We start from the raw sequence: 13,505 nt of genomic DNA on the forward strand, positions 1-13,505 counted from the left end.
CAAAGCAAACAACCCCCCGCCACCAAAACCAAAGACACCTGTAACCCAGCAGGGTCCTGTGGGGCTTCTGGGCACAAGAGCCTTTCTGTGTCCTCCATACCTTTTTTCTTTTCTTTTCTTTCTTTCTTTTTTTTTTCTTTTTATGGCCATGCCCCCAGCATATGGAGGTTCCCAGGGTAGGGGTCAAATTGGAGCTGCAGCTGCCAGCCTACGCCACAGCCATAGCAATGCCAGGTCCGAGCCGCATCTTCAACCAGGGCCGGATCCTTACCCACTGAGTGAGACCAGGGATGGAATCTGTATCCTTATGGATACTAGTCAGATTCGTTTCCGCTGAGCCATGATGGGAACTCCATTTATTTACTTATTTATTTATTTTTGTCTTTTTTTGGCTTTTTAGGGCCACACCCTCAGCATATGGAGGTTCCCAGGCTAGGGGTCCAATCGGAGCTGTAGCCACCGGCCTGCACCACAGCCACAGCAATGCCGGATCCTTAACCCACTGAGCGAGGGCAGGGATAGAACCTGCATTCTCACAGATGCTAGTCGGGTTCACTAACCACTGAGCTATGACGGGAACTCTGATTTATTTAATTTTCCATTTCTCGTTTTTAGGAAATGGGCCTCATTCAGCCTCCATGGCCTTTCCTGAGTTCCCAGGGGCAGGTTCAGACAGTTGCTGACCAGGGAAGGCAGGAGATGCAATGACAAGGGAAGAACAGTCAGGAGACAGTCGTACAGCCCTGGGGCAGATCCTGGTTCCCTCTCAAGGGATGCGCATAATGATGCAGGCATCTTATGCCTCTAAGAGAAAAGTTACATTCTTCATGCTTTTTTTTTTTTTTGTAGAAATGAATACTTTAAAATTGAACCACTTAGAGTCCCTCCTTGTCCTTCTCCCTGGCTCAATTGCACCGTAAACACAATCACCCCATAAGCTAAAGATTAGGCACCCTGAGCACAGTTGCCAGTGGGTTAAAGGTTATTAGCACATGAAGTTTTTCAGGAACTTTCCTAGTTTATTCTACTCTCTGATCAATATGGCCTTTTTGCAAAGACTGTTGTTCTAGGCAATAACCCAGAAGACCACCACCAGGGGCATGCCGAGCTCTCCCGATGTCAGCGTTGACGACTAAGAAGAAGAATGCACGTCTATCCCAATCCTGATTCCTATCTGAAAACCTCTTCTCCTTTTACTATAAAACTCCCTGCAGTTCTTCCCAATGCGGGGCCTGGTCTTTAAGACATGAGCCTGCTGTGGGCTCCTTTGCCTGGCAAAGTGGTAAAAGCTATCTTTTTCTCCTTCACCCAAAACTCTACCTCTGAGTTTCTATTTGGCACCGGTGGACAGAGGCCGAGTTTTGGCCACACTCTCATATTGGACATTGGAGCATACCCACCATCACAGGCAGTGCTCCTGGACCCTGCTGCCCTGGGGACTTTACCCTGGCTGGAAAGCTCTTTCAAGACATCTACAAGGCAAATTCCCTCAAATCCTGACTCTTTGCTCAAGTGTCACCTTTTCCAAGAGTCCCACCCCCTCCACCCAATTTAAAATCTCACCCCTGTCAATCATTCCTGCTCTACTTTGTCTATAGCACTTCACGCCTCTAGCAGATTATACACTGTAGTTATGTATTATTCTCATAGATGAGTATCAGTCCCCACATGAAAATGTATGCGCCAAGAATAGGGGGTTTTGCCATTTTTGTCTGCTGCTATATCTCCGGCATCCAGGACAGTGCCTGGTGCAGAGTAAATACTCATGGAATAATTGCCAAAGGGCTTAGTCAATGGGTGAAGATATTTTTTTGATCACCGGCTGTGTGCCAGGCACTGGGAAGACACAGAAGAGTAAAGTGGACGTTGTTCCTGCTGTCATGAAATTTCTAGTCTGGTGGGAGAGGCAGGTAACCAAACAAGTACCGAAAACAAATTCTGGAAAATTCTATAGAAGAGACAAATAGGGAGCAGAAATAGAGAACAGCGTGTGTGTGTTGGGGTGGGGAGACTTTGATGAGGACAGGCCAGCTGTATAATAAGGGTGGAAGGGAGTGGTTGCAGGGAGAAGGTGAAGAGTATTACAGAAGGAAGAGCATGTGCAAAGGCCCTGACACAGGCAGACGTGCAGGCAAAGGTGAATGAATAGTATATGTGAGGTGACCGGAATTAGGGAGCATCATACATCAGTCCCTGAGCGGGGGCTGCCTTCTGTGGCAACTGCGCTCCTCACCGTGTGATCTTGAATGAGCAATGTTCTAATCATCTGGGATCTTGTTAGAAAAACAGATTCACAGGGCCAACCCTACACTTGGAAATCTGTGGCTTTTTGGTTTTGGTTTTTTTGGTCTTTTTAGGGCCACACCCACCACATATGGAGGTTCCCAGGCTAGGAGTCCAATTGGAGCTGTAGCCACCGGCTTACACCATAGCCACGGCAATGTGGGTTCCGAGCAGCGTCTGTGACCTACACCACGGCTCACTACAATGCCGGATCCTTACCCCACTGAGCGAGGCCAGGGATTGAACCTGTGTCCTCATGGATGCTAGTCAGATTCGTTTCCACTGTGCCATGACGGGAACTCCGGAAATCTGTGTTTTAACAAGCCCTTCAAGTGGTCCTGATGCTTACTGTTCTTTAATGCTGTGGCCCTTTATAGAATTTAAGCTCATAAAGGGCACCCAGGACTGTTGGTTGAATGAATGAGTGAACGATGGGGGTATATGTGTAACAATCACTACAGAGCCCATTCCTTTTTATGTTCTCATTTTGTGGCTGAGGTTCAGATGACAATTAACATGAAATACAAAGAGATTCTTTCTTGACTGAGCCAGAGGGCAATCGTTAAGTGCAAGAATGAAAAAGAAGGACATACCTGAGTGTCATGGCAATTCAGAGAGTTGGCTTTCGAGATGAGGGTGAAAGACATTCCTGGTGGAGGAAAGCAAAGATTTGAGGCTGAGAGGAGCGTGCCTTGTTCATGGCAGAGAGAAGGAGGCCACCAACCAGAAAAGGCCATTTGTGTGTGAAGTAGTGAGGAGGGAACCGAAAGATGCACCAGTCTTTCCTGCTGGTGCAGCAAGTACACAGGAGGTGAGTGGAGCTGGCCTCTGGATGTTTCAGGAAGGTAGTGTCGCCATTCGTGAGGTGATTGGAGTGCTAAAACACAGTGAGTGGTCTTGGCCTTCCTTACGGAATACCTTGGCAGTGCGTTTAGTGTTTAGAAGAGCAGGAAGGTACTGGCACCTTCTAGAGTGTTCTATATGCCACACACTGTTCTGAGCATTTTACGTGCTTGTGCTTGTTCAGTCCTCACGGTTCAGTGAGGTGGCTTTTCTTTTATCTGACCAATGAGGGGCCTGTGGCACTGAGAGCTCAGTAACTTGCCCAAGGTCACCCAGCCTGTAAGTGGTGGAGCCTGTATGGAATCCAGCTGATCTGGTTCCACTACAATTTGGTGCCTGGACTACACTGTGAGTCTGGCCTTGCTGCTCACCAGTCCCCTCGGAGACCCTCTTGGGGCTTCAGATAATCCCTCATTCTTGGCTCCTTCTTCTTCCAGCTGGTTGTCCTCTCCCTGGTCAGGGACCCTCTACCCTCAGGGTCCTTTGGTCCGGGGCAGGATACTGCAAGCAGGAAGAGGTGGCTGGGTGGAATCGAATTTTATAGGGACTGAAGTTTATACTATCTTGGGAATTTTCTTAAGAAAAAGAATACAAATACAAGAATACAAAAATGTCTTGCTTTTGCACATTTTATAAAATCATTGACCTTGTGAGTTCTTGTCGAGGCCTCTTCCCCAGCCACCCAGGGTTTCAGAAAACCTGCCTCTGGGTCTGGGGCTGGTTTTTCCAGCCAACCAGAGCGGGAAGATTAGCATCTTTCTCTTGTTAATGTCTACCTCCTCTTAGAGCAAAAGTCGAATGCATGAATACGCTCCTGGAATCTCTTTTTCTCACTTTACCTAAAGCCTTGGGGGTGGCCTTTTATCACCCTAGCTTAGGAGAGAGAGAGAGAAAACCCCATCCTGCGTCCTTTAGGAGAAGAGGTTTATTAAAGGGCAAGGTGGTAGGAGGAGGGCTCTGCAGAACTTATTCAAAATGAGGACCTCACTGCTGTAAACCGGGAAACGTGGACTGCTTGCCGAAAAAGCACCTGGCATTCTCCTGGCTGGGCTCCGAGGGACAGGCTGCCATCAACTATAGCAAATGACCCCAATTCCTTCCCTTTTGCTGGTTTCCTACTTGTTTTAGCCTGTTTCTGCACACTTTTTGTAAACATTGTCCAGTCAAGCAGTGGTCAGGCTGGCGCCTCAGCAAGGACCTAGTTTTATTTTATTTTATTTTATTTTTTGGTCACACCCAGTGCATGTGGAAGTCCCCTGGCCAAGGATCGAACCCATGCCACAGCAGTAACCAGAGCCACAGCAGTGACCTTGCCAGATCCTTAACCCACTGAGCCACCAGGGAACTCCCAGACCTAGCTTTTTTTGTCTTTTGGCCTTTTCTAGGGCCGCTCCCGCAGCATATAGAGGTTCCCAGGCTAGGGGTCTAATTGCAGATGTAGCTGCTGGCCTACGTCAGAGCCACAGCAACACAGGATCCGAGCCGCGTCTGCAACCTACACCACAGCTCACGGCAACGCCAGATCCTTAACCCACTGAGCGAGGCCAGGGATGGAACCCACAACCTCATGGTTCCTAGTTGGATTTGTTAACCACTGCGCCACAATGGGAACTCCACAGACCTAACTTTTTATGAGTCATTTAACAGGTAGCACAGCTAGATAGGTAGCTTCTATAAGCAAGCCTTTTCCAGGGCCCCATCTAGACCAGCAGGGCTACGCCAGAAACTGGTTCTGGTCTGTCCTTAAAACAGGGACCCGATCAAGGTGGGTTTAGAAGTGCTAATTGAAGGGTTTGGACAGGATTCAAGCCAGGAGAGGCAGATAGACAAGTCAGGGCATGGGATAGGGACCCGAGGGTGAGGGTTGAGGTGTAAAGCTGGGAGTTACCTGGGGATGGGGGATCAGGCTTGAACACTCTCTAACATCGCCACCCACTGCGGCAGATTCTAATGATAAGAATGGGTGCTGCTCCAAAGGGCATGCCCTCTGGTCTCCACCTCACGGTGATTCTCCTGGGACTCCATTGAAAGGGCTCACTTGGTATTTAAATATTCTCTCTCTTCATTTTCTTCTCCTCTCTCTCTCTTTCTCTCATTCTCGGAGGAAATGGACTGTAAATGGCAACTTCACAGACAGTTCTGAGCTGCAAATTAGAGCTAAGGTAGCAGTCCTGGGATTCACAGTCATAACCTCATGGAATTGAACTATTAACTAATTCAAACACAAGTATGTCAAGTTGCCAACCCTGGCTTTGGCAATTACCAGAGGTCCCTCTTCAGTCAATAATTCTAAAATGACTGGAGTTGCTGCCTCCTCTTTAATCAGGTCTCAAGCTGGGGGATGCAGAGAGGCTCATTTTTTTCTACCTCCTTTATGTTTTCTTGAAAGAATTAAAGGGACCTGTGTGGGATGTCTTGTCTTGTCTCTTCTTTATTTCTTTCTTTCTTTTTTTTCTTTCTTTCTTTTTTTTTTTTTGTCTTTTTGCCTTTTCTAGGGCTGCTCCTGAGGCACATGGAGGTTCCTAGGCTAGGGGTCTAATTGGAGCTGAAGCTGCCGACCTATGCCAGAGACACAGCAACGTGGAATCCGAGCTCCGTCTGTGACCTACACCACAGCTCACAGCAATGCTGGATCCTTAACCCACTGAGCAAGGCCAGGGTTCGAACCTGCAACCTTCTGGTTCCTAGTCGGATTCGTTAACCACTGCGCCATGACGGGAACTCTTTGTCTTTTTTCTTTCCTTTTCTTTCCTTTCCTTTCCTTTCCTTTCCTTTCCTTTCCTTTCCTTTCCTTTCCTTTCCTTTCCTTTTCTTTTCTTTTCTTTCCTTTCCTTTTTTTTTGCCTGTACATGAGGCATATGGAAGTTCCTGAGCCAGGAATCGAATCTGAGCTGCAGCTGTGGTGTAGGCCATAGCTGCGGCAACACCAGATCCTTAACCTGCTGCACTGGGCCAACGACTGAACCTGTGCTGCCACACAGACAGTGCTGGATCCTTAACCTGCTGTGCCACAGTGGGAACTCCTGGGTTGCCTTTTTTTTTTTTTTTCCCCCCCATTCCTCAAGGAATCATGTGATAAGCCTTGGAGCCTGAAGATGGTAAAACTGAAAATTAAGGGCTAAATGTTCAAATGTCTCGAAATGTGTCCTTTTCAGAAGAACCGCATGATTTGAACAAAAAGCAAATAAGCAGAGTTCACCCAGAAACTGAGATAACCCGTGAGTTGTAAAAGAAATACTTGTTCGAGGTAAGAAGACAATAAGGGTGATTGACCTTGAGACAAGGATTTGTTTTTCTCAAGGTCTCTGTGTAGTGAATACTAGTCCTGCCTCCAAATGTGTGAACTTGGGCTGGCATGTCTCTCTTCTGATTCAGGTTGCTCCCAAGCAACGATTGCTAAGGGCGGCGGCTTTAGGTGGTGGATGTACAGCACTGAGTAACGTCATGAGAAAGGGATTCTGGGAGTTCCTGTCATGGCTCAGTGGTTAACGAATCCAACTAGGAACCACGAAGTTGCGGGTTTGATCCCTGGCCTTGCTCAGTGGGTTAAGAATCCAGCGTTGCCGTGAGCTGTGCTGTAGGTCGCAGACTCGGCTCGGATCTCATGTTGCTGTAGCTCTGGCGTAGGCCAGTGGCTACAGCTCCGATCTGACCCCTAGCCTGGGAACCTCCACATGCCGTAGGAGTGGCCCAAGAAATGGCAAAAAGACAAAAAAAAAAAAAAAAAAAAAAAGGAAAGGGATTCTGTTTAGAGTCATATTGGCCTGAGTCCTGCCTTCACCATTTGCTTAATCTCTGTGTCTTTGTTTCCACATTTCTCAAGGGGTTGGGATTGATTACTGACTTTTGGGGTTGTCATGAGAACTGTGCCTGGCAGGTAGAGTTGTAGAGGGTTTATTGTTATGATGATGAATTTGTTTTCAGTGATTCTGGTTAGAAAGAAGGTCTCAGTTTGAGGCTCAGCTATCTTTAACACCCTCTTTGGGCATTTACGAATTTCTCTTTAACAGAGAGCCAGGCTTGGTTTCAGAGTTAGCTAGAATGTGATGAGATTGTGTTTCATTACCTTTATTTTTATAGTTACCTCCTATTTATATGGCAAGTAAAACTGGTTTGCGCTTTATAACAGTGACATAACTTAAAAATTAAAAAAATTTTTTTAAATTTTATTATTATTATTATTATTTTTTGTCTTTTTGCCATTTCTTGGGCCGCTCCCGCGGCATATGGAAGTTCCAGGCTGGGGGTTTAATCGGAGCTGAAGCTGCTGGCCTACACCAGGGCCACAGCAACACTGGATCCGAGCCGCGTCTGCAGCCTACACCACAGCTCACGGCAACGCCGGATCGTTAACCCACTGAGCAAGGGCAGGGACCGAACCTGCAACCTCATGGTTCCTAGTCGGATTCGTTAACCACTGCGCCATGATGGGAACTCCTAAAAAAAAAATTTTAATTGAAGTATAGTTGATTTACAACATTGGGTTAACTTCAGGTGTGCGGTAAAGTGATTCAGTTGTATATAAATATTTTTTTCCGATTATTTTCCATTATAAGTTACTACGAGATAGTGAATATAGTTCCTTGTGATATATAGTGAATCCTTGTTGCTCATCTATTTTGTGTATAGCAGATTGTATCTGCTAATACCACACTCCTATTTTATCCCCTCCCACCATCCTTTTTCCCCTTTGATGATTGTAAGCTTTTCTGGTAACATAACTTCTTTTTAAAAGTCCCTTTACTTGAGTAAAATGAGAGTAGAGGAATTCCTGTCGTAGCGCAGAGGAACCGAATCTGACTAGGAACCATGAGGTTGAGGGTTTGAGCCCTGGCCTCGCTCAGTGGGTTAAGGATCTGGCGTTGCTATGAGCTGTGGTGTAGGTCAAAGATGCGGCTCAGATCCTGCGTTGCTGTGGCTACAGTGTAGGGTGGCAGCTGTAGCTCCAATTCCACCCCTAGCCTGGGCACCTCCATGTGCCATGGGTGCGGCCCTAAAAAGACAAAAGACAAAAAAAAAAAAAAACAAAAAAAGTGAGTAGATTCAAACAAAAATATTAAGAAAATGGTAGAGGGAGTTCCCCTTATGGCTCGGTGGAAAAGAATCCGACTAGCATCTGTGAGGATGAGGGTTCAATCTCTGGCCTCCCTCCGTGGGTTAAGGATCCAGCATTGCTGTGGCTGTGGTGTAGGCTGGCAGCGGCAGCTCTGATTGGACCCCTAGCCTGGGAACTTCCATACGCTGAAGGTGCAGCCCTAAAAATAAAATAAAATAAAATAAGATAAAATAAGATAAAATAAAATAAAGTCTGGCACAAAAATGTTGAGATTGGTGGCAACTCAGGTGAGTTTAGCAGCGCGTTTCCTCTGGCTTCCTCCTGGTTTCTTTTTGTCTTTCATTTGTGTCCACAGAGACGAGTCACTGGGTCAGTCTAGTGACTGCCCCGTCCTGTGACCATGACCTCCTCATGACCCTGCCCCCTCGGACGGCTGGGAGGGAGGCTCCCAGGGGAAATGGGCAGACACTGATCCTCAGTGCAGGGCACTGGGCGTGTGTGTGTGTGTGTGTGTGTGTGTGTGTGCGCGCGCGTAAGACTCTACATGGGAAAGTGGGATTTTGAAAAACTGATCATTCTGATCAGTAGTGAACAACTGATACTGCTTGGTTAAGCCTGAACCTCTGGTTTCCCTTTCCAGACCCCAGCCTCTGACTTCTAAATAAGAAAGACAGGTCTGCTGGGTGTCGGGAGAGCAAAGGGATCATTGCTCCCTAGCACTGGCTATTTCCACTGAGCGAGGAGGCTGGGCAAAATTAGATGGAGGCAGAAGGACCTAAGAATATGTGTTTTTTTTTTTTTTTGTTTGTTTGGTTTTTTTTTTTTGATTGTTGTTTGTTTTGGTCTTTTTGCCATTTCTTGGGCCGCTCCCTCAGCGTATGGAGGTTCCCAGGCTAGGGGGCAAATCAGAGCTGTAGCCACCAGCTTACACTAAAGCCACAGCAATGCAGGATCCGAGCCGAGTCTGCAACCTACACCACAGCTCACGGCAATGCCGGATCCTTAACCCACTGAGCAAGGCCAGGGATGGAACCCGAAACCTCATGGTTCTTAGTTGGATTTGTTAACCACTGAGCCACGATGGGAACTTCAAGAACATGTGTTTTTAGACACCACAGATGTACTGATTTAAGAAGACGGAGGTTTAAAATTCTGAAATGACATGATTTAACTTCGTTATTGCAAAAAAGGCAGATATGGGGCTCATTTAAGGAAAATCTGGGTAAAACAAGACATAAATTAATGGCTCACATGAGTGATTGAAATATAGACCTTTATTGAAGTTCCTGTTGTTGTACAGTAGAAACGAATCTAACTAGTAACGATTAGGTTTCAAGTTGGATCCCTGGCCTTGATCAGTGGGTTAAGGATCCAGCATTGCCCTGAGCTATGGTGTAGGTCTCAGATGCAGCTCAGATCCTGCATTGCTGTGGCTGTGGCAGATGTACCTGCAATGAGACCCCTAGCCTGGGAACTTCCATATGCTTCAAGTGTGGCCCCCAAAAGCAAAACTACATGTGTATTTTTAGGGCTGCACCTGTAGCACATGGAAGTTCCCAGCCTAGGGATCTAATTGGAGCTGCAGCTGCCGGCCTACACCACAGCCACAGCAACGCCAGATCCAAGCTGTACCCTCCACCTATGCTGCAACTTGGGCAACACTGGATCCTTAACCCACTGAGCAAGGCCAGGGATCGAACCCACATCCTCATGGATATTGTTTTGGGTTCTTAACCTACTGAGCCACAAGGGGAACTCAGAAATATAGGACTTTAATGAAACCCCCAATGTAAGATTTTCTCTTTCTTTCTTTTCTTTTCCTTTCTTTCTTTCTTTCTTTTTTTTTTTTTTTTTTTTTTTTTTTTTTGTCTTTTTAGGGCCATACCCGTGGCATACACAGGTTCCCAGGCTAGGGTTCAATCGGAGCTAGCACTGCTGGCTTACGCTACAGCCACAGCAACGTGGGATCCGACCTGTGTCTGTGACCTACACCACAGCTCACGGCAAAGCTGGATCCTTAGCCCCCTGAGCGAGGCCAGGGATCGAACCCACATCCTCATGGATACTAGTCAATTTCATTAACCGCTGAGCCACAATGGGAACTCCAAGAATTTCTGATTCTAAAATGATACCTTGGACCTCCCTGGCCACAGGCCAGCGTCATCCCCTTAGGGCTCCATCCTAGGTCTTTTGTGCCAGCTCTGGATGGGTCTTATGCAAGGAGAGGCAGGCTATGTGTCTCCACTAGACTGTCCCGCTGTTACTGTAAACTAAGTATCCTTTCTCTTCCCCTCCAAACCCCACACCTGCATCCAGCGTATTCCTGTTATACAGACCCCGAGGTTTAAAACCTTTGGGCCAGGGTTCAAATTCCCTTCCCTTCCCTTTTACTTTTCCGTCCAGCCAGTTATTGACTCCTTAAATATTTTTGTGTGATTATTATGGGCTCAATATCTTTCTTTTTTAAACAAATTAATTAATTTATTTTTGTCTTTTTAGGGCCGCACCTGTGGCATAAGGAGATTCCCAGACTAGGGGTCGAATCAGAGCCTACACCACAGCCACAGTAACGCTGAATCCAAGCCATATCTGCGACCTACACCACAGCTCACGGCAATGCCAGATCCTTAACCCACTGAGCAAGGGCAGGGATCGAACCTGCGTCCTCATGGATGTTGGTCGGATTCGTTTCCACTGAGCGATGATGGGAACTCCCTCAATATCTTTCTGTAATTTCTTCCTGTTCATACTACCATCTTCCCCAGCTGATTCTTCATTCAATAAACACCAAGGGCTTAATGCGTGCTGGTGCATAACTTGCGTCATCTTATGCCTGAATCCTTTTTGTAAACATTTATTAATTTTTTAAATTGAAGCATAGTTGATTTTTACAGGTGTACAGCAAAGTGATTCAGTCATACACACACATACACGTCTATCTATTCTATTTCAGGTTTTTTTTCCAATTATAGATTGTTACAAGTTATTGAAATAGTTCCCTGGGCTATACAGTAGGTCCTTGTTTTTTATCTATTTTATGTATAGTAGTGTGTATCTGTTAATCCCAAATTCCTAATTTATTCCTCCCATCCCACCATTCCCTTTTGGTAACCATAAGTTTGTTTTCTCTATGATTTTATAAGAAGGTTCATTTGCTTCTTTTTTTTTTTTTTTTTTTTTTGGTCTTTTTGCTATTTCGTGGGCCGTTCTCGCGGCATATGGAGGTTTCCAGGCTAGGGGTCAAATCGGAGCTATAGCTGCCAGCCTACGCCAGAGCCACAGCAACGCAGGATCCGAGCCGCGTCTGCGACCTACACCACAGCTCACGGCAACGCCGGATCCTTAACCCACTGAGCAAGCGCAGGGACCGAACCCGCAAACTCATGGTTCCTAGTCGGATTTGTTAACCACTGCGCCACGACGGGAACTCCTGCTTCATTTTTTTTGAGAGTCCACATATAAGTGATATCATATGATATTCGTTTTTCTCTAACTTACTTCATTTAGTATGATAATCTCTAGGTGCATCCATGTTGCTGCAAATGGCATTGTTTCATTCTTTTTTATGGCTGAGTAATATTCCATTGTACGTATACACCACATCTTCTTTATTCAGTCCTCTGTTGATGGACATTTAGGTTGTTTCCATGTCTTGGCTACTGTAAATAGTGCTGTGATGAACCTTGGGGTGCATGAATTTTTTGAATTATGGTTTTCTCCAGATATATGCCCAGGAGTGGGATTGATGGATCATACAGTAGTTCTATCTTTAAGGAAATTCCATACTGTTCTCCATAGTGGCTGTACCAATTTACATTCCCACCAACAGTGTGGGAGGGTTCCCTTTTCTTGACACTCTCTCCAGCATTCATTATTCACAGGCTTTTTTTTTTTCTTTAAATTTTTGGCCACACCCCAAGGTATGTAGAGGTTCTTGGGCCAGGGATTGAACCCCCACCACAGCAGCGACCCAAGCCACAGCTGTGACAATGCCATACCTTTAAACTAGTGAGCCACCTGAGAACTCTTTTGTGCAGACTTTTTGATGATGGCCATTCTGACTGGCACAAGTTGATACTTCATTGTAGTTTTGATTTGTATTTCTCTAGTAATTAATGGTACTGAGCATCTCTCCTTCCTTCCTTTCTTACCTTTTTTTTTCTTTTTAGGGCTGCACCAAGGCATATGGAAATTCCCAGGCTAGGGGTAGAATTGGAGCTATAACTGCTGGCCTATACCACAGCCACAGCAATGTGGCATCTGAGCCTTGTCTGCGACCTACAACACAGCTCATGGCAATGCCAGATCCTTTTTTTTTGTCTTTTTTGACATTTCTTGGGCTGTTCCCGTGGCATATGGAGGTTCCCAGGCTAGGGGTTGAATCGGAGCTGTAGTTGCTGGCCTAAACCACCGCCACAGCACGTGAGATCCAAGCCAAGTCTGCGACCTACACCACAGCTCATGGCAACACAATGCCAGATCCTTAACCCATGGAACGAGGCCAGGAATTGATCCTGCATCCTCATGGATACTAGTTGGGTTTGTTACCACTGAGCCATGACGGGAACACCCTGAGCATCTTTTTGTGTGCCTGTCCGTATGTCCTCTCTGGAGAAAGTCTATTTAGGTCTTCTCCCATTTTTTTTTAATTGGGGTTTTTCTTTTCTTTCTTTCTTTTTTTTTTTTTTTTGATATTGAGCTGCATGAGCTGTGTGTATATTTCGGAGATTAATCCCTTGTCCATCACATCACTGGTAAATATTTTTCTCCCATTCTGTAGATTGTCTCTGAATCTTTGATTACAGTGCCAGGCACATAATTGATGCTAGGGAGGTACTTATTGAATGAATATAAAGGTGTTTCAGTCTTCATTCTTTTTGCTGGGGATGTTTTTGTTGCCTTGGTGGGAAGAAAAATGCCCTCTGATACCCTGGTCCAGCCTGAATCCTTAGGACTTCCCTGACTCTGATGTCTACTTCAGGACTAGGTCTGGGGATCTACCCTTCCTTGTCCTCCTAAAAGTCCTATTCTAGGAGTGTGAGAGCACAGCTGGACATCCATGGAACTTAATTCACTGGGTGCCCAGATGGTCAAACAAATGACGGTATGAATCTACTGGCCGCTGAGGGGTAGAGTTGCAGGGTTACAAGAGAGACTCTGTTTCAGGTCCTTGAACTTGAAGTTAACTCACCCTCTGCTTTCATTTTTAATTAGTTTTCAGAGAATCTTTTCCCACTGGGGGAACCCAAGTTATTAGCATTAAAAAATTTTTTTATTATAGTTGATTTATGTTCTGTCAAGTTATTAGCATTTTAAAATTACG

This window comes from Sus scrofa, chromosome 15 (genome assembly GCF_000003025.6).
Source record: "Sus scrofa isolate TJ Tabasco breed Duroc chromosome 15, Sscrofa11.1, whole genome shotgun sequence".
In the NCBI taxonomy this organism is placed as follows: Eukaryota; Metazoa; Chordata; class Mammalia; order Artiodactyla; family Suidae; genus Sus; species Sus scrofa.